Source organism: Sinohyriopsis cumingii, chromosome 17 (assembly GCF_028554795.1).
Source record: "Sinohyriopsis cumingii isolate HCF-2022 chromosome 17, ASM2855479v2, whole genome shotgun sequence".
NCBI lineage: Eukaryota > Metazoa > Mollusca > Bivalvia > Unionida > Unionidae > Sinohyriopsis > Sinohyriopsis cumingii.
In genome coordinates, this window is record NC_142977.1 from 58,995,004 (window position 1) to 59,019,524 (window position 24,521).

The 24,521-nt window shown below is 35.5% G+C and overlaps 9 non-coding genes across 9 annotated transcripts; all 9 read left to right on the plus strand.

Moving 5' to 3' along the window:
• The first annotated feature begins 510 nt into the window (after positions 1-510).
• Trnaq-cug (transfer RNA glutamine (anticodon CUG)) lies at positions 511-582 on the plus strand. The gene has a single exon. It is a non-coding gene; the product is annotated as a tRNA-Gln (tRNA).
• Positions 583-1,720: 1,138 nt separating this feature from the next.
• On the plus strand, positions 1,721-1,792 carry Trnaq-uug (transfer RNA glutamine (anticodon UUG)). The gene has a single exon. It is a non-coding gene; the product is annotated as a tRNA-Gln (tRNA).
• A 4,598-nt stretch (positions 1,793-6,390) lies between these two features.
• Positions 6,391-6,462, plus strand: Trnaq-uug (transfer RNA glutamine (anticodon UUG)). Its single transcript has one exon. It is a non-coding gene; the product is annotated as a tRNA-Gln (tRNA).
• A 2,078-nt stretch (positions 6,463-8,540) lies between these two features.
• Positions 8,541-8,612, plus strand: Trnaq-cug (transfer RNA glutamine (anticodon CUG)). Its single transcript has one exon. It is a non-coding gene; the product is annotated as a tRNA-Gln (tRNA).
• Positions 8,613-9,760: 1,148 nt separating this feature from the next.
• On the plus strand, positions 9,761-9,832 carry Trnaq-uug (transfer RNA glutamine (anticodon UUG)). The gene has a single exon. It is a non-coding gene; the product is annotated as a tRNA-Gln (tRNA).
• A 4,606-nt stretch (positions 9,833-14,438) lies between these two features.
• Trnaq-uug (transfer RNA glutamine (anticodon UUG)) lies at positions 14,439-14,510 on the plus strand. The gene has a single exon. It is a non-coding gene; the product is annotated as a tRNA-Gln (tRNA).
• Positions 14,511-16,736: 2,226 nt separating this feature from the next.
• Trnaq-cug (transfer RNA glutamine (anticodon CUG)) lies at positions 16,737-16,808 on the plus strand. The gene has a single exon. It is a non-coding gene; the product is annotated as a tRNA-Gln (tRNA).
• Positions 16,809-17,968: 1,160 nt separating this feature from the next.
• On the plus strand, positions 17,969-18,040 carry Trnaq-uug (transfer RNA glutamine (anticodon UUG)). Its single transcript has one exon. It is a non-coding gene; the product is annotated as a tRNA-Gln (tRNA).
• Positions 18,041-22,640: 4,600 nt separating this feature from the next.
• Positions 22,641-22,712, plus strand: Trnaq-uug (transfer RNA glutamine (anticodon UUG)). Its single transcript has one exon. It is a non-coding gene; the product is annotated as a tRNA-Gln (tRNA).
• Positions 22,713-24,521: the final 1,809 nt, after the last annotated feature.

The following is a 24,521-nucleotide window of genomic DNA, read 5'->3' on the forward strand; positions in this document are numbered from 1 at the left end:
ATACTATATCATTATTTATATATAGAGTATTGATCTGCCTAAATTTAGCCTGATAGTCATAAGTGAACTTTATAACTTGATTTTAAATTAGCCAGCATAATTTCATTTCATTTAATCACTTTAAGATATTTCAATGTATCTTACTAATTTAATATACATTCCACTCGAACGTAATAGTACTAATCTTTTAGGCATTTCACTTTTAATCTTCATATACACTTTTATTATTTTCATATATATATATATATATATATATATATATATATATATATATATATATATATATATATATATATATATATACATATTCATCTCTGTGTGTGTGTTTGTTTGTGTGTATTACAGGAGTGTAACGTTTTATCAATAAAGTAAGACGAAATCTCTGACAACATGAATGCACCTTATCGGTAATATAAATGAACACAAGGGAGTCCAACGGTAAGCTGATATAATACTGATATATTACTACCTCCTAACATGTTTTTGGAATATGACCCTGTATCATCGATAGGTTCCATGGTGTAATGGTTAGCACTCTGGACTCTGAATCCAGCAATCTGAGTTCAAATCTCGGTTGAACCTAAGTTTATCTTTTTAATCCTAAAAATACCTTTTCTTAAAGTTTTATGTCGAACAGAAGACAAATGTACAATAGTAGAAGCGAGTATGAGAGGATACATTGTATGTAGCTATTTAACGACATACAGTATTGCTTGGAAATGGGTTAGTGCGAAATATGAATCTAGTTTCGCAATAGAGTTGCAACCTAGTGCTCCTTGCTGACAATTCAATAATTCGCACTTAAAAAGGGCAATCTCGCAAATTCTTTGCAACTACATTACCATTTGAAAACAAAGATATCTTGTAATTTCGACTTTGATTTATTAATTGCAATTAAAGAATTGCGCAACGTAAACACATTTCCTTTATGTCTTGATATTGGCTCCGGACCGTTACCTCTTTCTCACTTTTCTAGGCGAGGAGTCAATTACACTGCACTATATGTGTTTCATTATCAATATATGCATATATTAGTCGATATCGATTTTAAATAGCGAATCCCTTTTCTATAATGTGACCTCTACCATGACAACACTGATACTGACCAGCACTCGATACCTTAGAAACTGTATTCGTACACATTTATTATAAATGTCACTAATGTGCAAAGTGTTAAGAGGTACACTTTACGATCACATTGTTGTTATACAAATATGATCTATTTCTTTTATAGTTGTTCTCTCTCTCTCTCTCTCTCTCTCTCTCTCTCTCCCTCTCTCCCCCCCACTCTGTGCATTCCAATTTAATGCGTTATGGACACGGATTCAAAGCATAAACCTTCTTGCTGGGAACATTTTATATTGCGGACACCAAAAGTTGGTGTCCACAGGGTACTCACCGCTAAATTATTCCTCTGATTCACGTATATGATGGTGATAGGAAAAGAACAAACCTGCGTTGTAAAGCGTTTCCCGCCAAATGTGTGTATATTTATTTTTACTTTTCCATTCAGCAGCCAGTGTGTGCGAACCCGTCATACACATACATATTGCGGTTTGCGCATGTCCTTGCCATTGGATACTGGAATAGCTCTCTTCCTATTGAGTATTATCGCCTCGCTCCTACTACCTCATGCACATGTTTTAGCAAAACTGTAAAGAATACGCATATACTACAACCTACTAATAAGTTTTGAGAAGATGACCCGTTGTAACCTATAGGTTCCATGGTGTAATGGTTAGCACTCTGGACTTTGAATCCAGCAATCCGAGTTCAAATCTCGGTGGAACCTAGGTTTTTTATTTTTATTCAAATACTTTTCTCAAAGTTTCATGTGGAACAGGAGGCGAATGTACAGAAGAAGAAGAAGCGACTTACAGCCCCTTACTTACAACTCAGTAATTCGTACTTACAACTATATATTATCTAAATCCTCTTCAACTACATTACGATTTTTGCACTTAGAAATTTTGTAATTACGACTTTGTTTTCTTAATTGTTCACTTATCGTCAAAGGACAAGGATAACCTAGAAATTGAAAGCTTGCGTTGTCGAACCGCTCCAGTGGCCTAGTGGTTAGAGCGCCCGCCTCTGATGCGGGAGATCGTGAGTTTGATCCCCGGCCACATCATACCAAAGACTTACAAAAAAGGTACTAACAGCTGCCTCGCTAGTCGCACAGCATTAAGAGGTTAGTTTTAGGACTGTTCGGCCTGGTGTCAGGATAATGTGTCTGGGTGGAACATCATGCTACATGTCTGCAGCATGATGCCCCAGTGCTAGACATCACTATAAACTGCCACATTGCAGGCATCGTAGCGATATGACTGAATTTATTTTAAAGCTACGTTAAAAATCTAAATCGGACACACACGTTGTCGGAAATATGGCAGGCATATATGGAGGGCGATTACCGAAATAATTATATGCGTGTATTTCCTAATCTTCTATGATGCATTATTGTAAATGGCTGCTTGCAAATGATACTTTCATAATTCTATCAATGTATATTGTATTTTCATTGATGCAAATTGTACGTGGCAGTTTGTAAGTGCTACTTTCCTTCTGCATTATTGTAAATGACTGCTTGCAAGTGCTACATTCATAATTCTAGTCAAGAATTTTCTAATTTTCATTGATGCAAGCTGTAAATGGTTGCTTGCAAGTTTTTCGATCTACTTTCCTTCTGCGTTATTGTATCTTGCGATTTGCCGACAACTGAATTGATTCCGTAGTTTGTCGTATGACAAACGCAATGTCAGTTACTACAAACTTTGTATATTCTGTTTCTGAACTTTACAATTACATCATTCCAACTGCTGTTTTCATACAGATTTGGTCCTGCAACAATGTAAATACTAAGTTTTATCAGTATCGTCTTTGTTGTCCATCTCGTGTCTCTCTAAATTTCTAATTTTTTTCCTTTACGGCATTCATTTTATGTCGATAACTCTTTCACTCCCCTTTTTTAAGGTGTACGTTAGCAACACAGTTTTAATCGTCTCTAAAACCATATGCTTTCTCGAAGATCTAAGCGATTTATAGCACCTTACGAAAACAAAAACGCATCCACAACAACAGGGTGGTCCATCTTTTTCAACCCCAGTTTTGACGCACTGAAGTATTTACCTTCAAAGTTTAAGAAATCTACTTCTTAGTGTCATCTCTCATTACTTGGAAACATTAGTTATTTTAGCAAAGTAAGGATCAGAAATAACAATGATATATTCCCTCGTAATCTTCTTAACGAGTATTCATCGGACGAACCCTGGTTGTAAGGATTGTATTGTACGTCACCCATTTTGACGCACCTCACAGACGTCTTTCTTTTCCTGTGATAATATTGTACATAAGCTCCCGCGAAAATAAAATAATTCAGATCAACATCAATAGCACATAAAAAAGTTTATAGGTAAAATGACATTAAAAACAATTAATCATTCCTTACAGGTGTTATTATTCTTATCATGATCTTCATTTTGGAACATATTTTGCCGCAAAAAAACCCCCAAATAATCAAACTGTGGAAAATCATGTTCGTATCATGATAAAAGTATTTACTTGCGATTAGAAGTATTAGATTTAGTGTACAGTTGTTCTCAAATACTTAATTTGCATTGTTAATGTACGGAACCTTAACCTTTGAATGTATTTATATATTTATAAAAAAACAAAAACAAAAAGCAGCTTTAAAAATTTTTATTTTATTGTAATTCTTGCCATTATCAAACCAATTAAAATTAATAATTTGGTTCAAGAATTTTGCAAATATAAAGATAGGACCCTTAAGATGTAATTATTCAGCTGCTCTTTGTCATATTAAAGACTTAAGAAAGAAGCTTTAAAGATATTTTGAAATATGAATGTTGCTGTCGATGAGTGTGTTTTGGGACGGTCTTCAGCAAGTATCAACAAAAGAATAAACTCTAATGATCTTGCTCGATAATTATACAGGGTAGAATTTTACAGATCGCTGTCTTTTCATTTGGTTTTGTTCTATTTAATCGCCTACATGTATCATGGGTAGTTGAGGGTGTTTTGGGACAGTCTTTTGCTGTCCTAGGGTAGTCATGGCGTCTTTTATTTGGTGATAATTACCAATATGGGATACACTATATATTTTAAAAAACTCTCCTGATCTTACTCGATAATTATACAATCCAGGATTTTACTGATCACTGTCTTTTATAAGGTTTGATTCAATATAATGGTATACATGTATCCTGGGTAGGTGAGAGAGTTTTCGGACAGTCTTGAGATAGCCCCATTACTTTCAGGGTGACAGATAGAAAAATTAAACTATTGAATGTCTACTTCCTGCATACGTTGTTGGAAATAATCAAACATAAAATTTGCTGACAGATTTGGGGAGGCAAACAAGTGTTAAAACATTGCCTAAACTTTTAGAACACGTTTTGCTTTAATATTCTTTAAAGGAATTGGCTATGAAAAGCTTGAGGACGCATACATTATGGTCAACAAGTGTTGCTTGCTTGACTTTGTGTTAGGTAAAGAACCGAGAGTCTACCATTTTTCTATTAGATGGCTTGTCAAATGGTCAAATGCAGGAATAGGTTGCAGATGTGCCTTAGATATCTTCTGATTGGGATTTCCTACCATTTGACAAGTGTAAGATGAGCTAAGGTACTGAAAAACATCACTTTAATTTTCAGCAAATAAAAACGATTCAGGATCTTGTGATAAGTCTTACTGACACCAAATGACCAGCTTAAGGGGTTTTATGGGCTATACTATGCATGTCCTGTCCATATGCCTTCGGAACAACACTTTCACCAGCAGGTGCATCGGTTGCCGCCATTTTCTCATAATGAACCCATTTTTCACAAAGTAATAAACTGGTACTTGTGTGGCTTTAATTTTTAAAACCGAAACTTGTGTCTTCTCTGAGGAATACTACTTGGTGGCCTATAACTCACATTAAACTGACTTGCATACTTATAAAGTAGCTGTTACTTTCTGCTCAGATATCTTACAACTGCAGTCAGAAATTGGCTAGTGGTTTCTATTATTCTGTGAAGAAACTAACTTACTTGTGAATCTCTCTCTCTCTCTCTCTCTCTCTCTCTCTCTCTCTCTCTCTCTTTGCTGAGTGATTAAGACATTTAAATTATGGAATATACCTTGTCCATTGTTCGAAGGCACAATTACATTAGGGAAAGAGGCCAAATGTAGAATTTCATCTCAGGTTCATAAATAAAATAGTTTTGTGAGGGTCAATGTATCAGATATAACTAATTAGCAAATAAAATATAAACATTTTCATGGGTTTTTGCTCATAGCAAGAGCAAGGAACTTATTTTATTGCCCGCAAAATAAATTCTCCGAAAAGTGAGCATTTTTGTACAGTGTATATATATTGAATACAGATCCAACTCAAGGGTTCTACGTATGAGAGCAGGGAAGACATCCGAAAAGCCATATGGACGTCATAGAAAAATCAAGAAAAAGTATCCAAACATCTATATGTCGCGTGGTGGATAGCTTATCAAAGGGTTAGAGGCCAGAATGGGTGTCCGGGGACCCATAGGTTATTGAATGAGACAAAAGACCCTTTTCCGTACTACTAGTGGATTTCATAGAAGAAATATAAAAAACTATGTATAAGAGAATATTGTTTACAGATGATTAGTATGTATTACTAGGTGAAATTGGGAAACTACACTAAAGACTCACATCTCTCAGTTACATGTAACATTGTTTAATTTTATCTAAATTCTAATAATGAACATGTATCTACACTTCTCAGATGTGGATCGATACCATTATCATAATCAGTTAATTTAGAGCCACATTCAGCGTTTTCTTTGATGTTTCTTTTACAAAAGTTAATCAGAATGTACTTTATACCTTAAACAACAAAGGTACTTCATTTGCCTTCTAAAAATTGAATAAGAATATTCCCAGTCGGGTTACAGTTCTTTTCATATTTAGTGTCAATATAATTACAACTCGTGACGTGTTCCCACTGCATAGTTACACTTCCTGTATACATAAGATAAGGCAACTATGTACACTGATAGATACAAGCCTGGGGCAATCTGATTAAATTCAAATCTCCTCTGTCTCACGTGAAGATCTGAGAGCGACCTCTAAGAGGTCATATTCTACTAATTTTGGAATTAGCCAATGGAAATGCAGCTTTCAGAAATTTTAAATTTCCAATCTTTCGGCCCACCACGACGATCTTTAGCACACCGCACAGTCTCCGAAAGGCGAAGGTGTAAGACTTCATCTGGTTGGCTGGTAAAATTAGCGATTTTGCTAATAACATAAGTCATCAGAACATGGCCCCTAAATGGCCGCTGTCAGAACTTGGCGTAGAACAGTGGAGACACTTTTTACAAGTGTCTTGTCGAAACATGCTACAATGGTTCCATGGTGTAATGGTTAGCACTCTGGACTTTGAATCCAGCGATCCGAGTTCAAATCTCGGTGGAACCTTGAATATTATTTTAAGTTCTTTCTTATTTACATTAATTTAAAGACTTTATTTTATTTTCGTAAATCCTAATGCGAAAGATGAGGTGGGTGTATGCAAATTGAAGCGAATATGATCCCTATGTGTGTCTATTTCGTCATACAACATAGTTTGAAAACCGGTTAGTTCAACAAAGTATGAATAAATTGTCACAATTGTTGAGTTACAAATTAAAAATAAAACAAGCTCGATGCTAAAATGAAGTATGACAATTTCTTCATATTGTCGGAGGATCATCAGCTCTGTCTCTATGTAAGTGTCAGTTAATCGCTGTACATGGTTGTTTGTTCATACATATATAGACCTTTCCATAGCCCTTGGATTTTTCAAAGAAATTTCCGTACGCCCTTGGATTTTTCAACGACCTCACCATACGTCATTGGATTTTTCAACGACCTTTCCATATTTCCTCGGATTTTTCAAGTCTTCGCAGTAATTTACAAAAAATGTTTAATTTTGTTCGCTGAAAATGTCTCCGAAACAACAAATAAACCCTGATCTATTCGGACTACCTCGACAGTTTCTACGAAGATAATGACTGTACGATTGACCTAGAGCTTACGAATGAAAAAGTAGTTAGATGCATTCGCAATTTTTCGGACAATCCTTCTTTCGCAAACAGGTGAGGTGATCCGACTGCAGTTATCGGCATATATTCCAAGGTGTGATCAATAGGATTGACCTCGAAATTGAGAATTTAAAAGGCGCGGCCTGCTGGTTATCACGTGATCTTTTGCCATTACGGTACCGATATCGCCCAGCGCTCCATACTGTAAGGATAATGATATCGATATCAGATGCCGGTGGGCCGGATTGTTTTTCAATCTGAGGAGACTACAGCCGAAGACGAAGTTAAAGGAAATTATTGTTTTGGTTACCAAGAGGATACCATCACCGTGAATGGCCAAACCCACCTGGCAGTGGACAAGATCACCTGTCTTGGCAGTAGCAGTCGCGTGCAGTCCAAAGCGATGATGAGACAAATGCCAGAATTGCCAAAGCAAGAGTGGCCTGTGGCATCTCACGAGCAAATGTGTTCAGTCCACAAAACTCACGGTACTAATTCAGTTCCCATAGTAAACCTATGTAAACACCATGATATTTAAAATTCAACAACTTAAAGATTGTGAGTGCTCATAATCAAACCTACATTTATAAGTATAGATGAAACCTATATTTATCGGTATAGATGAAATCTGGATGTCAGCTTTTGTGCAGATGAAAGGATATGAGCCGCGGCATTTTCTGGACCAGTATGTGTTTGAAACATGTGCTTTCAATTCCGCACCAAAGAGTCAGGTGCGAATTTTAGTAATGAGTGTTCCAAACTCAAGACGGTAAAAGGACTTAAATTCCATCAATAAAATAATGTCATTTTCAATGGGCTTCCTAAAGAAACTCATCTGGATATGATTTCAAGACAGAGTCCCAGACTCTGAGGTTTTCACGTAGACAGGAATATAGAAGAAATATCGCCTTGATGGTTAAATGATGACATATTTAGAACTTTAAAATCTCGGGAAAAACATACTATATCATTATTTATATATAGAGTATTGATCTGCCTAAATTTAGCCTGATAGTCATAAGTGAACTTTATAACTTGATTTTAAATTAGCCAGCATAATTTCATTTCATTTAATCACTTTAAGATATTTCAATGTATCTTACTAATTTAATATACATTCCACTCGAACGTAATAGTACTAATCTTTTAGGCATTTCACTTTTAATCTTCATATACACTTTTATTATTTTCATATATATATATATATATATATATATATATATATATATATATATATATATATATATATATATATATATATATATACATATTCATCTCTGTGTGTGTGTTTGTTTGTGTGTATTACAGGAGTGTAACGTTTTATCAATAAAGTAAGACGAAATCTCTGACAACATGAATGCACCTTATCGGTAATATAAATGAACACAAGGGAGTCCAACGGTAAGCTGATATAATACTGATATATTACTACCTCCTAACATGTTTTTGGAATATGACCCTGTATCATCGATAGGTTCCATGGTGTAATGGTTAGCACTCTGGACTCTGAATCCAGCAATCTGAGTTCAAATCTCGGTTGAACCTAAGTTTATCTTTTTAATCCTAAAAATACCTTTTCTTAAAGTTTTATGTCGAACAGAAGACAAATGTACAATAGTAGAAGCGAGTATGAGAGGATACATTGTATGTAGCTATTTAACGACATACAGTATTGCTTGGAAATGGGTTAGTGCGAAATATGAATCTAGTTTCGCAATAGAGTTGCAACCTAGTGCTCCTTGCTGACAATTCAATAATTCGCACTTAAAAAGGGCAATCTCGCAAATTCTTTGCAACTACATTACCATTTGAAAACAAAGATATCTTGTAATTTCGACTTTGATTTATTAATTGCAATTAAAGAATTGCGCAACGTAAACACATTTCCTTTATGTCTTGATATTGGCTCCGGACCGTTACCTCTTTCTCACTTTTCTAGGCGAGGAGTCAATTACACTGCACTATATGTGTTTCATTATCAATATATGCATATATTAGTCGATATCGATTTTAAATAGCGAATCCCTTTTCTATAATGTGACCTCTACCATGACAACACTGATACTGACCAGCACTCGATACCTTAGAAACTGTATTCGTACACATTTATTATAAATGTCACTAATGTGCAAAGTGTTAAGAGGTACACTTTACGATCACATTGTTGTTATACAAATATGATCTATTTCTTTTATAGTTGTTCTCTCTCTCTCTCTCTCTCTCTCTCTCTCTCTCTCTCTCTCTCTCTCTCTCTCCCCCACTCTGTGCATTCCAATTTAATGCGTTATGGACACGGATTCAAAGCATAAACCTTCTTGCTGGGAACATTTTATATTGCGGACACCAAAAGTTGGTGTCCACAGGGTACTCACCGCTAAATTATTCCTCTGATTCACGTATATGATGGTGATAGGAAAAGAACAAACCTGCGTTGTAAAGCGTTTCCCGCCAAATGTGTGTATATTTATTTTTACTTTTCCATTCAGCAGCCAGTGTGTGCGAACCCGTCATACACATACATATTGCGGTTTGCGCATGTCCTTGCCATTGGATACTGGAATAGCTCTCTTCCTATTGAGTATTATCGCCTCGCTCCTACTACCTCATGCACATGTTTTAGCAAAACTGTAAAGAATACGCATATACTACAACCTACTAATAAGTTTTGAGAAGATGACCCGTTGTAACCTATAGGTTCCATGGTGTAATGGTTAGCACTCTGGACTTTGAATCCAGCAATCCGAGTTCAAATCTCGGTGGAACCTAGGTTTTTTATTTTTATTCAAATACTTTTCTCAAAGTTTCATGTGGAACAGGAGGCGAATGTACAGAAGAAGAAGAAGCGACTTACAGCCCCTTACTTACAACTCAGTAATTCGTACTTACAACTATATATTATCTAAATCCTCTTCAACTACATTACGATTTTTGCACTTAGAAATTTTGTAATTACGACTTTGTTTTCTTAATTGTTCACTTATCGTCAAAGGACAAGGATAACCTAGAAATTGAAAGCTTGCGTTGTCGAACCGCTCCAGTGGCCTAGTGGTTAGAGCGCCCGCCTCTGATGCGGGAGATCGTGAGTTTGATCCCCGGCCACATCATACCAAAGACTTACAAAAAAGGTACTAACAGCTGCCTCGCTAGTCGCACAGCATTAAGAGGTTAGTTTTAGGACTGTTCGGCCTGGTGTCAGGATAATGTGTCTGGGTGGAACATCATGCTACATGTCTGCAGCATGATGCCCCAGTGCTAGACATCACTATAAACTGCCACATTGCAGGCATCGTAGCGATATGACTGAATTTATTTTAAAGCTACGTTAAAAATCTAAATCGGACACACACGTTGTCGGAAATATGGCAGGCATATATGGAGGGCGATTACCGAAATAATTATATGCGTGTATTTCCTAATCTTCTATGATGCATTATTGTAAATGGCTGCTTGCAAATGATACTTTCATAATTCTATCAATGTATATTGTATTTTCATTGATGCAAATTGTACGTGGCAGTTTGTAAGTGCTACTTTCCTTCTGCATTATTGTAAATGACTGCTTGCAAGTGCTACATTCATAATTCTAGTCAAGAATTTTCTAATTTTCATTGATGCAAGCTGTAAATGGTTGCTTGCAAGTTTTTCGATCTACTTTCCTTCTGCGTTATTGTATCTTGCGATTTGCCGACAACTGAATTGATTCCGTAGTTTGTCGTATGACAAACGCAATGTCAGTTACTACAAACTTTGTATATTCTGTTTCTGAACTTTACAATTACATCATTCCAACTGCTGTTTTCATACAGATTTGGTCCTGCAACAATGTAAATACTAAGTTTTATCAGTATCGTCTTTGTTGTCCATCTCGTGTCTCTCTAAATTTCTAATTTTTTTCCTTTACGGCATTCATTTTATGTCGATAACTCTTTCACTCCCCTTTTTTAAGGTGTACGTTAGCAACACAGTTTTAATCGTCTCTAAAACCATATGCTTTCTCGAAGATCTAAGCGATTTATAGCACCTTACGAAAACAAAAACGCATCCACAACAACAGGGTGGTCCATCTTTTTCAACCCCAGTTTTGACGCACTGAAGTATTTACCTTCAAAGTTTAAGAAATCTACTTCTTAGTGTCATCTCTCATTACTTGGAAACATTAGTTATTTTAGCAAAGTAAGGATCAGAAATAACAATGATATATTCCCTCGTAATCTTCTTAACGAGTATTCATCGGACGAACCCTGGTTGTAAGGATTGTATTGTACGTCACCCATTTTGACGCACCTCACAGACGTCTTTCTTTTCCTGTGATAATATTGTACATAAGCTCCCGCGAAAATAAAATAATTCAGATCAACATCAATAGCACATAAAAAAGTTTATAGGTAAAATGACATTAAAAACAATTAATCATTCCTTACAGGTGTTATTATTCTTATCATGATCTTCATTTTGGAACATATTTTGCCGCAAAAAAACCCCCAAATAATCAAACTGTGGAAAATCATGTTCGTATCATGATAAAAGTATTTACTTGCGATTAGAAGTATTAGATTTAGTGTACAGTTGTTCTCAAATACTTAATTTGCATTGTTAATGTACGGAACCTTAACCTTTGAATGTATTTATATATTTATAAAAAAACAAAAACAAAAAGCAGCTTTAAAAATTTTTATTTTATTGTAATTCTTGCCATTATCAAACCAATTAAAATTAATAATTTGGTTCAAGAATTTTGCAAATATAAAGATAGGACCCTTAAGATGTAATTATTCAGCTGCTCTTTGTCATATTAAAGACTTAAGAAAGAAGCTTTAAAGATATTTTGAAATATGAATGTTGCTGTCGATGAGTGTGTTTTGGGACGGTCTTCAGCAAGTATCAACAAAAGAATAAACTCTAATGATCTTGCTCGATAATTATACAGGGTAGAATTTTACAGATCGCTGTCTTTTCATTTGGTTTTGTTCTATTTAATCGCCTACATGTATCATGGGTAGTTGAGGGTGTTTTGGGACAGTCTTTTGCTGTCCTAGGGTAGTCATGGCGTCTTTTATTTGGTGATAATTACCAATATGGGATACACTATATATTTTAAAAAACTCTCCTGATCTTACTCGATAATTATACAATCCAGGATTTTACTGATCACTGTCTTTTATAAGGTTTGATTCAATATAATGGTATACATGTATCCTTGTATCCTGGGTAGGTGAGAGAGTTTTCGGACAGTCTTGAGATAGCCCCATTACTTTCAGGGTGACAGATAGAAAAATTAAACTATTGAATGTCTACTTCCTGCATACGTTGTTGGAAATAATCAAACATAAAATTTGCTGACAGATTTGGGGAGGCAAACAAGTGTTAAAACATTGCCTAAACTTTTAGAACACGTTTTGCTTTAATATTCTTTAAAGGAATTGGCTATGAAAAGCTTGAGGACGCATACATTATGGTCAACAAGTGTTGCTTGCTTGACTTTGTGTTAGGTAAAGAACCGAGAGTCTACCATTTTTCTATTAGATGGCTTGTCAAATGGTCAAATGCAGGAATAGGTTGCAGATGTGCCTTAGATATCTTCTGATTGGGATTTCCTACCATTTGACAAGTGTAAGATGAGCTAAGGTACTGAAAAACATCACTTTAATTTTCAGCAAATAAAAACGATTCAGGATCTTGTGATAAGTCTTACTGACACCAAATGACCAGCTTAAGGGGTTTTATGGGCTATACTATGCATGTCCTGTCCATATGCCTTCGGAACAACACTTTCACCAGCAGGTGCATCGGTTGCCGCCATTTTCTCATAATGAACCCATTTTTCACAAAGTAATAAACTGGTACTTGTGTGGCTTTAATTTTTAAAACCGAGACTTGTGTCTTCTCTGAGGAATACTACTTGGTGGCCTATAACTCACATTAAACTGACTTGCATACTTATAAAGTAGCTGTTACTTTCTGCTCAGATATCTTACAACTGCAGTCAGAAATTGGCTAGTGGTTTCTATTATTCTGTGAAGAAACTAACTTACTTGTGAATCTCTCTCTCTCTCTCTCTCTCTCTCTCTCTCTCTCTCTCTCTCTTTGCTGAGTGATTAAGACATTTAAATTATGGAATATACCTTGTCCATTGTTCGAAGGCACAATTACATTAGGGAAAGAGGCCAAATGTAGAATTTCATCTCAGGTTCATAAATAAAATAGTTTTGTGAGGGTCAATGTATCAGATATAACTAATTAGCAAATAAAATATAAACATTTTCATGGGTTTTTGCTCATAGCAAGAGCAAGGAACTTATTTTATTGCCCGCAAAATAAATTCTCCGAAAAGTGAGCATTTTTGTACAGTGTATATATATTGAATACAGATCCAACTCAAGGGTTCTACGTATGAGAGCAGGGAAGACATCCGAAAAGCCATATGGACGTCATAGAAAAATCAAGAAAAAGTATCCAAACATCTATATGTCGCGTGGTGGATAGCTTATCAAAGGGTTAGAGGCCAGAATGGGTGTCCGGGGACCCATAGGTTATTGAATGAGACAAAAGACCCTTTTCCGTACTACTAGTGGATTTCATAGAAGAAATATAAAAAACTATGTATAAGAGAATATTGTTTACAGATGATTAGTATGTATTACTAGGTGAAATTGGGAAACTACACTAAAGACTCACATCTCTCAGTTACATGTAACATTGTTTAATTTTATCTAAATTCTAATAATGAACATGTATCTACACTTCTCAGATGTGGATCGATACCATTATCATAATCAGTTAATTTAGAGCCACATTCAGCGTTTTCTTTGATGTTTCTTTTACAAAAGTTAATCAGAATGTACTTTATACCTTAAACAACAAAGGTACTTCATTTGCCTTCTAAAAATTGAATAAGAATATTCCCAGTCGGGTTACAGTTCTTTTCATATTTAGTGTCAATATAATTACAACTCGTGACGTGTTCCCACTGCATAGTTACACTTCCTGTATACATAAGATAAGGCAACTATGTACACTGATAGATACAAGCCTGGGGCAATCTGATTAAATTCAAATCTCCTCTGTCTCACGTGAAGATCTGAGAGCGACCTCTAAGAGGTCATATTCTACTAATTTTGGAATTAGCCAATGGAAATGCAGCTTTCAGAAATTTTAAATTTCCAATCTTTCGGCCCACCACGACGATCTTTAGCACACCGCACAGTCTCCGAAAGGCGAAGGTGTAAGACTTCATCTGGTTGGCTGGTAAAATTAGCGATTTTGCTAATAACATAAGTCATCAGAACATGGCCCCTAAATGGCCGCTGTCAGAACTTGGCGTAGAACAGTGGAGACACTTTTTACAAGTGTCTTGTCGAAACATGCTACAATGGTTCCATGGTGTAATGGTTAGCACTCTGGACTTTGAATCCAGCGATCCGAGTTCAAATCTCGGTGGAACCTTGAATATTATTTTAAGTTCTTTCTTATTTACATTAATTTAAAGACTTTATTTTATTTAAATCCTAATGCGAAAGATGAGGTGGGTGTATGCAAATTGAAGCGAATATGATCCCTATGTGTGTCTATTTCGTCATACAACATAGTTTGAAAACCGGTTAGTTCAACAAAGTATGAATAAATTGTCACAATTGTTGAGTTACAAATTAAAAATAAAACAAGCTCGATGCTAAAATGAAGTATGACAATTTCTTCATATTGTCGGAGGATCATCAGCTCTGTCTCTATGTAAGTGTCAGTTAATCGCTGTACATGGTTGTTTGTTCATACATATATAGACCTTTCCATAGCCCTTGGATTTTTCAAAGAAATTTCCGTACGCCCTTGGATTTTTCAACGACCTCACCATACGTCATTGGATTTTTCAACGACCTTTCCATATTTCCTCGGATTTTTCAAGTCTTCGCAGTAATTTACAAAAAATGTTTAATTTTGTTCGCTGAAAATGTCTCCGAAACAACAAATAAACCCTGATCTATTCGGACTACCTCGACAGTTTCTACGAAGATAATGACTGTACGATTGACCTAGAGCTTACGAATGAAAAAGTAGTTAGATGCATTCGCAATTTTTCGGACAATCCTTCTTTCGCAAACAGGTGAGGTGATCCGACTGCAGTTATCGGCATATATTCCAAGGTGTGATCAATAGGATTGACCTCGAAATTGAGAATTTAAAAGGCGCGGCCTGCTGGTTATCACGTGATCTTTTGCCATTACGGTACCGATATCGCCCAGCGCTCCATACTGTAAGGATAATGATATCGATATCAGATGCCGGTGGGCCGGATTGTTTTTCAATCTGAGGAGACTACAGCCGAAGACGAAGTTAAAGGAAATTATTGTTTTGGTTACCAAGAGGATACCATCACCGTGAATGGCCAAACCCACCTGGCAGTGGACAAGATCACCTGTCTTGGCAGTAGCAGTCGCGTGCAGTCCAAAGCGATGATGAGACAAATGCCAGAATTGCCAAAGCAAGAGTGGCCTGTGGCATCTCACGAGCAAATGTGTTCAGTCCACAAAACTCACGGTACTAATTCAGTTCCCATAGTAAACCTATGTAAACACCATGATATTTAAAATTCAACAACTTAAAGATTGTGAGTGCTCATAATCAAACCTACATTTATAAGTATAGATGAAACCTATATTTATCGGTATAGATGAAATCTGGATGTCAGCTTTTGTGCAGATGAAAGGATATGAGCCGCGGCATTTTCTGGACCAGTATGTGTTTGAAACATGTGCTTTCAATTCCGCACCAAAGAGTCAGGTGCGAATTTTAGTAATGAGTGTTCCAAACTCAAGACGGTAAAAGGACTTAAATTCCATCAATAAAATAATGTCATTTTCAATGGGCTTCCTAAAGAAACTCATCTGGATATGATTTCAAGACAGAGTCCCAGACTCTGAGGTTTTCACGTAGACAGGAATATAGAAGAAATATCGCCTTGATGGTTAAATGATGACATATTTAGAACTTTAAAATCTCGGGAAAAACATACTATATCATTATTTATATATAGAGTATTGATCTGCCTAAATTTAGCCTGATAGTCATAAGTGAACTTTATAACTTGATTTTAAATTAGCCAGCATAATTTCATTTCATTTAATCACTTTAAGATATTTCAATGTATCTTACTAATTTAATATACATTCCACTCGAACGTAATAGTACTAATCTTTTAGGCATTTCACTTTTAATCTTCATATACACTTTTATTATTTTCATATATATATATATATATATATATATATATATATATATATATATATATATATATATATATATATATATATATATATATATATATAGATATATATATATAGATATATATATATATATATATATATATATATATATATATATATATATATATATATATATATATATATATATATATATATATATATATATATATATATATATATATATATATATATATATATATATATACATATTCATCTGTATGTGTGTGTTTGTTTGTGTGTATTACAGGAGTGTAACGTTTTATCAATAAAGTAAGACGAAATCTCTGACAACATGAATGCACCTTATCGGTAATATAAATGAACACAAGGGAGTCCAACGGTAAGCTGATATAATACTGATATATTACTACCTCCTAACATGTTTTTGGAATATGACCCTGTATCATCGATAGGTTCCATGGTGTAATGGTTAGCACTCTGGACTCTGAATCCAGCAATCTGAGTTCAAATCTCGGTTGAACCTAAGTTTATCTTTTTAATCCTAAAAATACCTTTTCTTAAAGTTTTATGTCGAACAGAAGACAAATGTACAATAGTAGAAGCGAGTATGAGAGGATACATTGTATGTAGCTATTTAACGACATACAGTATTGCTTGGAAATGGGTTAGTGCGAAATATGAATCTAGTTTCGCAATAGAGTTGCAACCTAGTGCTCCTTGCTGACAATTCAATAATTCGCACTTAAAAAGGGCAATCTCGCAAATTCTTTGCAACTACATTACCATTTGAAAACAAAGATATCTTGTAATTTCGACTTTGATTTATTAATTGCAATTAAAGAATTGCGCAACGTAAACACATTTCCTTTATGTCTTGATATTGGCTCCGGACCGTTACCTCTTTCTCACTTTTCTAGGCGAGGAGTCAATTACACTGCACTATATGTGTTTCATTATCAATATATGCATATATTAGTCGATATCGATTTTAAATAGCGAATCCCTTTTCTATAATGTGACCTCTACCATGACAACACTGATACTGACCAGCACTCGATACCTTAGAAACTGTATTCGTACACATTTATTATAAATGTCACTAATGTGCAAAGTGTTAAGAGGTACACTTTACGATCACATTGTTGTTATACAAATATGATCTATTTCTTTTATAGTTGTTCTCTCTCTCTCTCTCTCTCTCTCTCTCTCTCTCTCTCTCTCTCTCTCTCTCTCTCTCTCTCTCTCCCCCACTCTGTGCATTCCAATTTAATGCGTTATGGACACGGATTCAAAGCATAAACCTTCTTGCTGGGAACATTTTATATTGCGGACACCAAAAGTTGGTGTCCACAGGGTACTCACCGCTAAATTATTCCTCTGATTCACGTATATGATGGTGATAGGAAAAGAACAAACCTGCGTTGTAAAGCGTTTCCCGCCAAATGTGTGTATATTTATTTTTACTTTTCCATTCAGCAGCCAGTGTGTGCGAACCCGTCATACACATACATATTGCGGTTTGCGCATGTCCTTGCCATTGGATACTGGAATAGCTCTCTTCCTATTGAGTATTATCGCCTCGCTCCTACTACCTCATGCACATGTTTTAGCAAAACTGTAAAGAATACGCATATACTACAACCTACTAATAAGTTTTGAGAAGATGACCCGTTGTAACCTATAGGTTCCATGGTGTAATGGTTAGCACTCTGGACTTTGAATCCAGCAATCCGAGTTCAAATCTCGGTGGAACCTAGGTTTTTTATTTTTATTCAAATACTTTTCTCAAAGTTTCATGTGGAACAGGAGGCGAATGTACAGAAGAAGAAGAAGCGACTTACAGCCCCTTACTTACAACTCAGTAATTCGTACTTACAACTATATATTATCTAAATCCTCTTCAACTACATTACGATTTTTGCACTTAGAAATTTTGTAATTACGACTTTGTTTTCTTAATTGTTCACTTATCGTCAAAGGACAAGGATAACCTAGAAATTGAAAGCTTGCGTTGTCGAACCGCTCCAGTGGCCTAGTGGTTAGAGCGCCCGCCTCTGATGCGGGAGATCGTGAGTTTGATCCCCGGCCACATCATACCAAAGACTTACAAAAAAGGTACTAACAGCTGCCTCGCTAGTCGCACAGCATTAAGAGGTTAGTTTTAGGACTGTTCGGCCTGGTGTCAGGATAATGTGTCTGGGTGGAACATCATGCTACATGTCTGCAGCATGATGCCCCAGTGCTAGACATCACTATAAACTGCCACATTGCAGGCATCGTAGCGATATGACTGAATTTATTTTAAAGCTACGTTAAAAATCTAAATCGGACACACACGTTGTCGGAAATATGGCAGGCATATATGGAGGGCGATTACCGAAATAATTATATGCGTGTATTTCCTAATCTTCTATGATGCATTATTGTAAATGGCTGCTTGCAAATGATACTTTCATAATTCTATCAATGTATATTGTATTTTCATTGATGCAAATTGTACGTGGCAGTTTGTAAGTGCTACTTTCCTTCTGCATTATTGTAAATGACTGCTTGCAAGTGCTACATTCATAATTCTAGTCAAGAATTTTCTAATTTTCATTGATGCAAGCTGTAAATGGTTGCTTGCAAGTTTTTCGATCTACTTTCCTTCTGCGTTATTGTATCTTGCGATTTGCCGACAACTGAATTGATTCCGTAGTTTGTCGTATGACAAACGCAATGTCAGTTACTACAAACTTTGTATATTCTGTTTCTGAACTTTACAATTACATCATTCCAACTGCTGTTTTCATACAGATTTGGTCCTGCAACAATGTAAATACTAAGTTTTATCAGTATCGTCTTTGTTGTCCATCTCGTGTCTCTCTAAATTTCTAATTTTTTTCCTTTACGGCATTCATTTTATGTCGATAACTCTTTCACTCCCCTTTTTTAAGGTGTACGTTAGCAACACAGTTTTAATCGTCTCTAAAACCATATGCTTTCTCGAAGATCTAAGCGATTTATAGCACCTTACGAAAACAAAAACGCATCCACAACAACAGGGTGGTCCATCTTTTTCAACCCCAGTTTTGACGCACTGAAGTATTTACCTTCAAAGTTTAAGAAATCTACTTCTTAGTGTCATCTCTCATTACTTGGAAACATTAGTTATTTTAGCAAAGTAAGGATCAGAAATAACAATGATATATTCCCTCGTAATCTTCTTAACGAGTATTCATCGGACGAACCCTGGTTGTAAGGATTGTATTGTACGTCACCCATTTTGACGCACCTCACAGACGTCTTTCTTTTCCTGTGATAATATTGTACATAAGCTCCCGCGAAAATAAAATAATTCAGATCAACATCAATAGCACATAAAAAAGTTTATAGGTAAAATGACATTAAAAACAATTAATCATTCCTTACAGGTGTTATTATTCTTATCATGATCTTCATTTTGGAACATATTTTGCCGCAAAAAAACCCCCAAATAATCAAACTGTGGAAAATCATGTTCGTATCATGATAAAAGTATTTACTTGCGATTAGAAGTATTAGATTTAGTGTACAGTTGTTCTCAAATACTTAATTTGCATTGTTAATGTACGGAACCTTAACCTTTGAATGTATTTATATATTTATAAAAAAACAAAAACAAAAAGCAGCTTTAAAAATTTTTATTTTATTGTAATTCTTGCCATTATCAAACCAATTAAAATTAATAATTTGGTTCAAGAATTTTGCAAATATAAAGATAGGACCCTTAAGATGTAATTATTCAGCTGCTCTTTGTCATATTAAAGACTTAAGAAAGAAGCTTTAAAGATATTTTGAAATATGAATGTTGCTGTCGATGAGTGTGTTTTGGGACGGTCTTCAGCAAGTATCAACAAAAGAATAAACTCTAATGATCTTGCTCGATAATTATACAGGGTAGAATTTTACAGATCGCTGTCTTTTCATTTGGTTTTGTTCTATTTAATCGCCTACATGTATCATGGGTAGTTGAGGGTGTTTTGGGACAGTCTTTTGCTGTCCTAGGGTAGTCATGGCGTCTTTTATTTGGTGATAATTACCAATATGGGATACACTATATATTTTAAAAAACTCTCCTGATCTTACTCGATAATTATACAATCCAGGATTTTACTGATCACTGTCTTTTATAAGGTTTGATTCAATATAATGGTATACATGTATCCTGGGTAGGTGAGAGAGTTTTCGGACAGTCTTGAGATAGCCCCATTACTTTCAGGGTGACAGATAGAAAAATTAAACTATTGAATGTCTACTTCCTGCATACGTTGTTGGAAATAATCAAACATAAAATTTGCTGACAGATTTGGGGAGGCAAACAAGTGTTAAAACATTGCCTAAACTTTTAGAACACGTTTTGCTTTAATATTCTTTAAAGGAATTGGCTATGAAAAGCTTGAGGACGCATACATTATGGTCAACAAGTGTTGCTTGCTTGACTTTGTGTTAGGTAAAGAACCGAGAGTCTACCATTTTTCTATTAGATGGCTTGTCAAATGGTCAAATGCAGGAATAGGTTGCAGATGTGCCTTAGATATCTTCTGATTGGGATTTCCTACCATTTGACAAGTGTAAGATGAGCTAAGGTACTGAAAAACATCACTTTAATTTTCAGCAAATAAAAACGATTCAGGATCTTGTGATAAGTCTTACTGACACCAAATGACCAGCTTAAGGGGTTTTATGGGCTATACTATGCATGTCCTGTCCATATGCCTTCGGAACAACACTTTCACCAGCAGGTGCATCGGTTGCCGCCATTTTCTCATAATGAACCCATTTTTCACAAAGTAATAAACTGGTACTTGTGTGGCTTTAATTTTTAAAACCGAGACTTGTGTCTTCTCTGAGGAATACTACTTGGTGGCCTATAACTCACATTAAACTGACTTGCATACTTATAAAGTAGCTGTTACTTTCTGCTCAGATATCTTACAACTGCAGTCAGAAATTGGCTAGTGGTTTCTATTATTCTGTGAAGAAACTAACTTACTTGTGAATCTCTCTCTCTCTCTCTCTCTCTCTCTCTCTCTCTCTCTCTCTCTCTTTGCTGAGTGATTAAGACATTTAAATTATGGAATATACCTTGTCCATTGTTCGAAGGCACAATTACATTAGGGAAAGAGGCCAAATGTAGAATTTCATCTCAGGTTCATAAATAAAATAGTTTTGTGAGGGTCAATGTATCAGATATAACTAATTAGCAAATAAAATATAAACATTTTCATGGGTTTTTGCTCATAGCAAGAGCAAGGAACTTATTTTATTGCCCGCAAAATAAATTCTCCGAAAAGTGAGCATTTTTGTACAGTGTATATATATTGAATACAGATCCAACTCAAGGGTTCTACGTATGAGAGCAGGGAAGACATCCGAAAAGCCATATGGACGTCATAGAAAAATCAAGAAAAAGTATCCAAACATCTATATGTCGCGTGGTGGATAGCTTATCAAAGGGTTAGAGGCCAGAATGGGTGTCCGGGGACCCATAGGTTATTGAATGAGACAAAAGACCCTTTTCCGTACTACTAGTGGATTTCATAGAAGAAATATAAAAAACTATGTATAAGAGAATATTGTTTACAGATGATTAGTATGTATTACTAGGTGAAATTGGGAAACTACACTAAAGACTCACATCTCTCAGTTACATGTAACATTGTTTAATTTTATCTAAATTCTAATAATGAACATGTATCTACACTTCTCAGATGTGGATCGATACCATTATCATAATCAGTTAATTTAGAGCCACATTCAGCGTTTTCTTTGATGTTTCTTTTACAAAAGTTAATCAGAATGTACTTTATACCTTAAACAACAAAGGTACTTCATTTGCCTTCTAAAAATTGAATAAGAATATTCCCAGTCGGGTTACAGTTCTTTTCATATTTAGTGTCAATATAATTACAACTCGTGACGTGTTCCCACTGCATAGTTACACTTCCTGTATACATAAGATAAGGCAACTATGTACACTGATAGATACAAGCCTGGGGCAATCTGATTAAATTCAAATCTCCTCTGTCTCACGTGAAGATCTGAGAGCGACCTCTAAGAGGTCATATTCTACTAATTTTGGAATTAGCCAATGGAAATGCAGCTTTCAGAAATTTTAAATTTCCAATCTTTCGGCCCACCACGACGATCTTTAGCACACCGCACAGTCTCCGAAAGGCGAAGGTGTAAGACTTCATCTGGTTGGCTGGTAAAATTAGCGATTTTGCTAATAACATAAGTCATCAGAACATGGCCCCTAAATGGCCGCTGTCAGAACTTGGCGTAGAACAGTGGAGACACTTTTTACAAGTGTCTTGTCGAAACATGCTACAATGGTTCCATGGTGTAATGGTTAGCACTCTGGACTTTGAATCCAGCGATCCGAGTTCAAATCTCGGTGGAACCTTGAATATTATTTTAAGTTCTTTCTTATTTACATTAATTTAAAGACTTTATTTTATTTTCGTAAATCCTAATGCGAAAGATGAGGTGGGTGTATGCAAATTGAAGCGAATATGATCCCTATGTGTGTCTATTTCGTCATACAACATAGTTTGAAAACCGGTTAGTTCAACAAAGTATGAATAAATTGTCACAATTGTTGAGTTACAAATTAAAAATAAAACAAGCTCGATGCTAAAATGAAGTATGACAATTTCTTCATATTGTCGGAGGATCATCAGCTCTGTCTCTATGTAAGTGTCAGTTAATCGCTGTACATGGTTGTTTGTTCATACATATATAGACCTTTCCATAGCCCTTGGATTTTTCAAAGAAATTTCCGTACGCCCTTGGATTTTTCAACGACCTCACCATACGTCATTGGATTTTTCAACGACCTTTCCATATTTCCTCGGATTTTTCAAGTCTTCGCAGTAATTTACAAAAAATGTTTAATTTTGTTCGCTGAAAATGTCTCCGAAACAACAAATAAACCCTGATCTATTCGGACTACCTCGACAGTTTCTACGAAGATAATGACTGTACGATTGACCTAGAGCTTACGAATGAAAAAGTAGTTAGATGCATTCGCAATTTTTCGGACAATCCTTCTTTCGCAAACAGGTGAGGTGATCCGACTGCAGTTATCGGCATATATTCCAAGGTGTGATCAATAGGATTGACCTCGAAATTGAGAATTTAAAAGGCGCGGCCTGCTGGTTATCACGTGATCTTTTGCCATTACGGTACCGATATCGCCCAGCGCTCCATACTGTAAGGATAATGATATCGATATCAGATGCCGGTGGGCCGGATTGTTTTTCAATCTGAGGAGACTACAGCCGAAGACGAAGTTAAAGGAAATTATTGTTTTGGTTACCAAGAGGATACCATCACCGTGAATGGCCAAACCCACCTGGCAGTGGACAAGATCACCTGTCTTGGCAGTAGCAGTCGCGTGCAGTCCAAAGCGATGATGAGACAAATGCCAGAATTGCCAAAGCAAGAGTGGCCTGTGGCATCTCACGAGCAAATGTGTTCAGTCCACAAAACTCACGGTACTAATTCAGTTCCCATAGTAAACCTATGTAAACACCATGATATTTAAAATTCAACAACTTAAAGATTGTGAGTGCTCATAATCAAACCTACATTTATAAGTATAGATGAAACCTATATTTATCGGTATAGATGAAATCTGGATGTCAGCTTTTGTGCAGATGAAAGGATATGAGCCGCGGCATTTTCTGGACCAGTATGTGTTTGAAACATGTGCTTTCAATTCCGCACCAAAGAGTCAGGTGCGAATTTTAGTAATGAGTGTTCCAAACTCAAGACGGTAAAAGGACTTAAATTCCATCAATAAAATAATGTCATTTTCAATGGGCTTCCTAAAGAAACTCATCTGGATATGATTTCAAGACAGAGTCCCAGACTCTGAGGTTTTCACGTAGACAGGAATATAGAAGAAATATCGCCTTGATGGTTAAATGATGACATATTTAGAACTTTAAAATCTCGGGAAAAACATACTATATCATTATTTATATATAGAGTATTGATCTGCCTAAATTTAGCCTGATAGTCATAAGTGAACTTTATAACTTGATTTTAAATTAGCCAGCATAATTTCATTTCATTTAATCACTTTAAGATATTTCAATGTATCTTACTAATTTAATATACATTCCACTCGAACGTAATAGTACTAATCTTTTAGGCATTTCACTTTTAATCTTCATATACACTTTTATTATTTTCATATATATATATA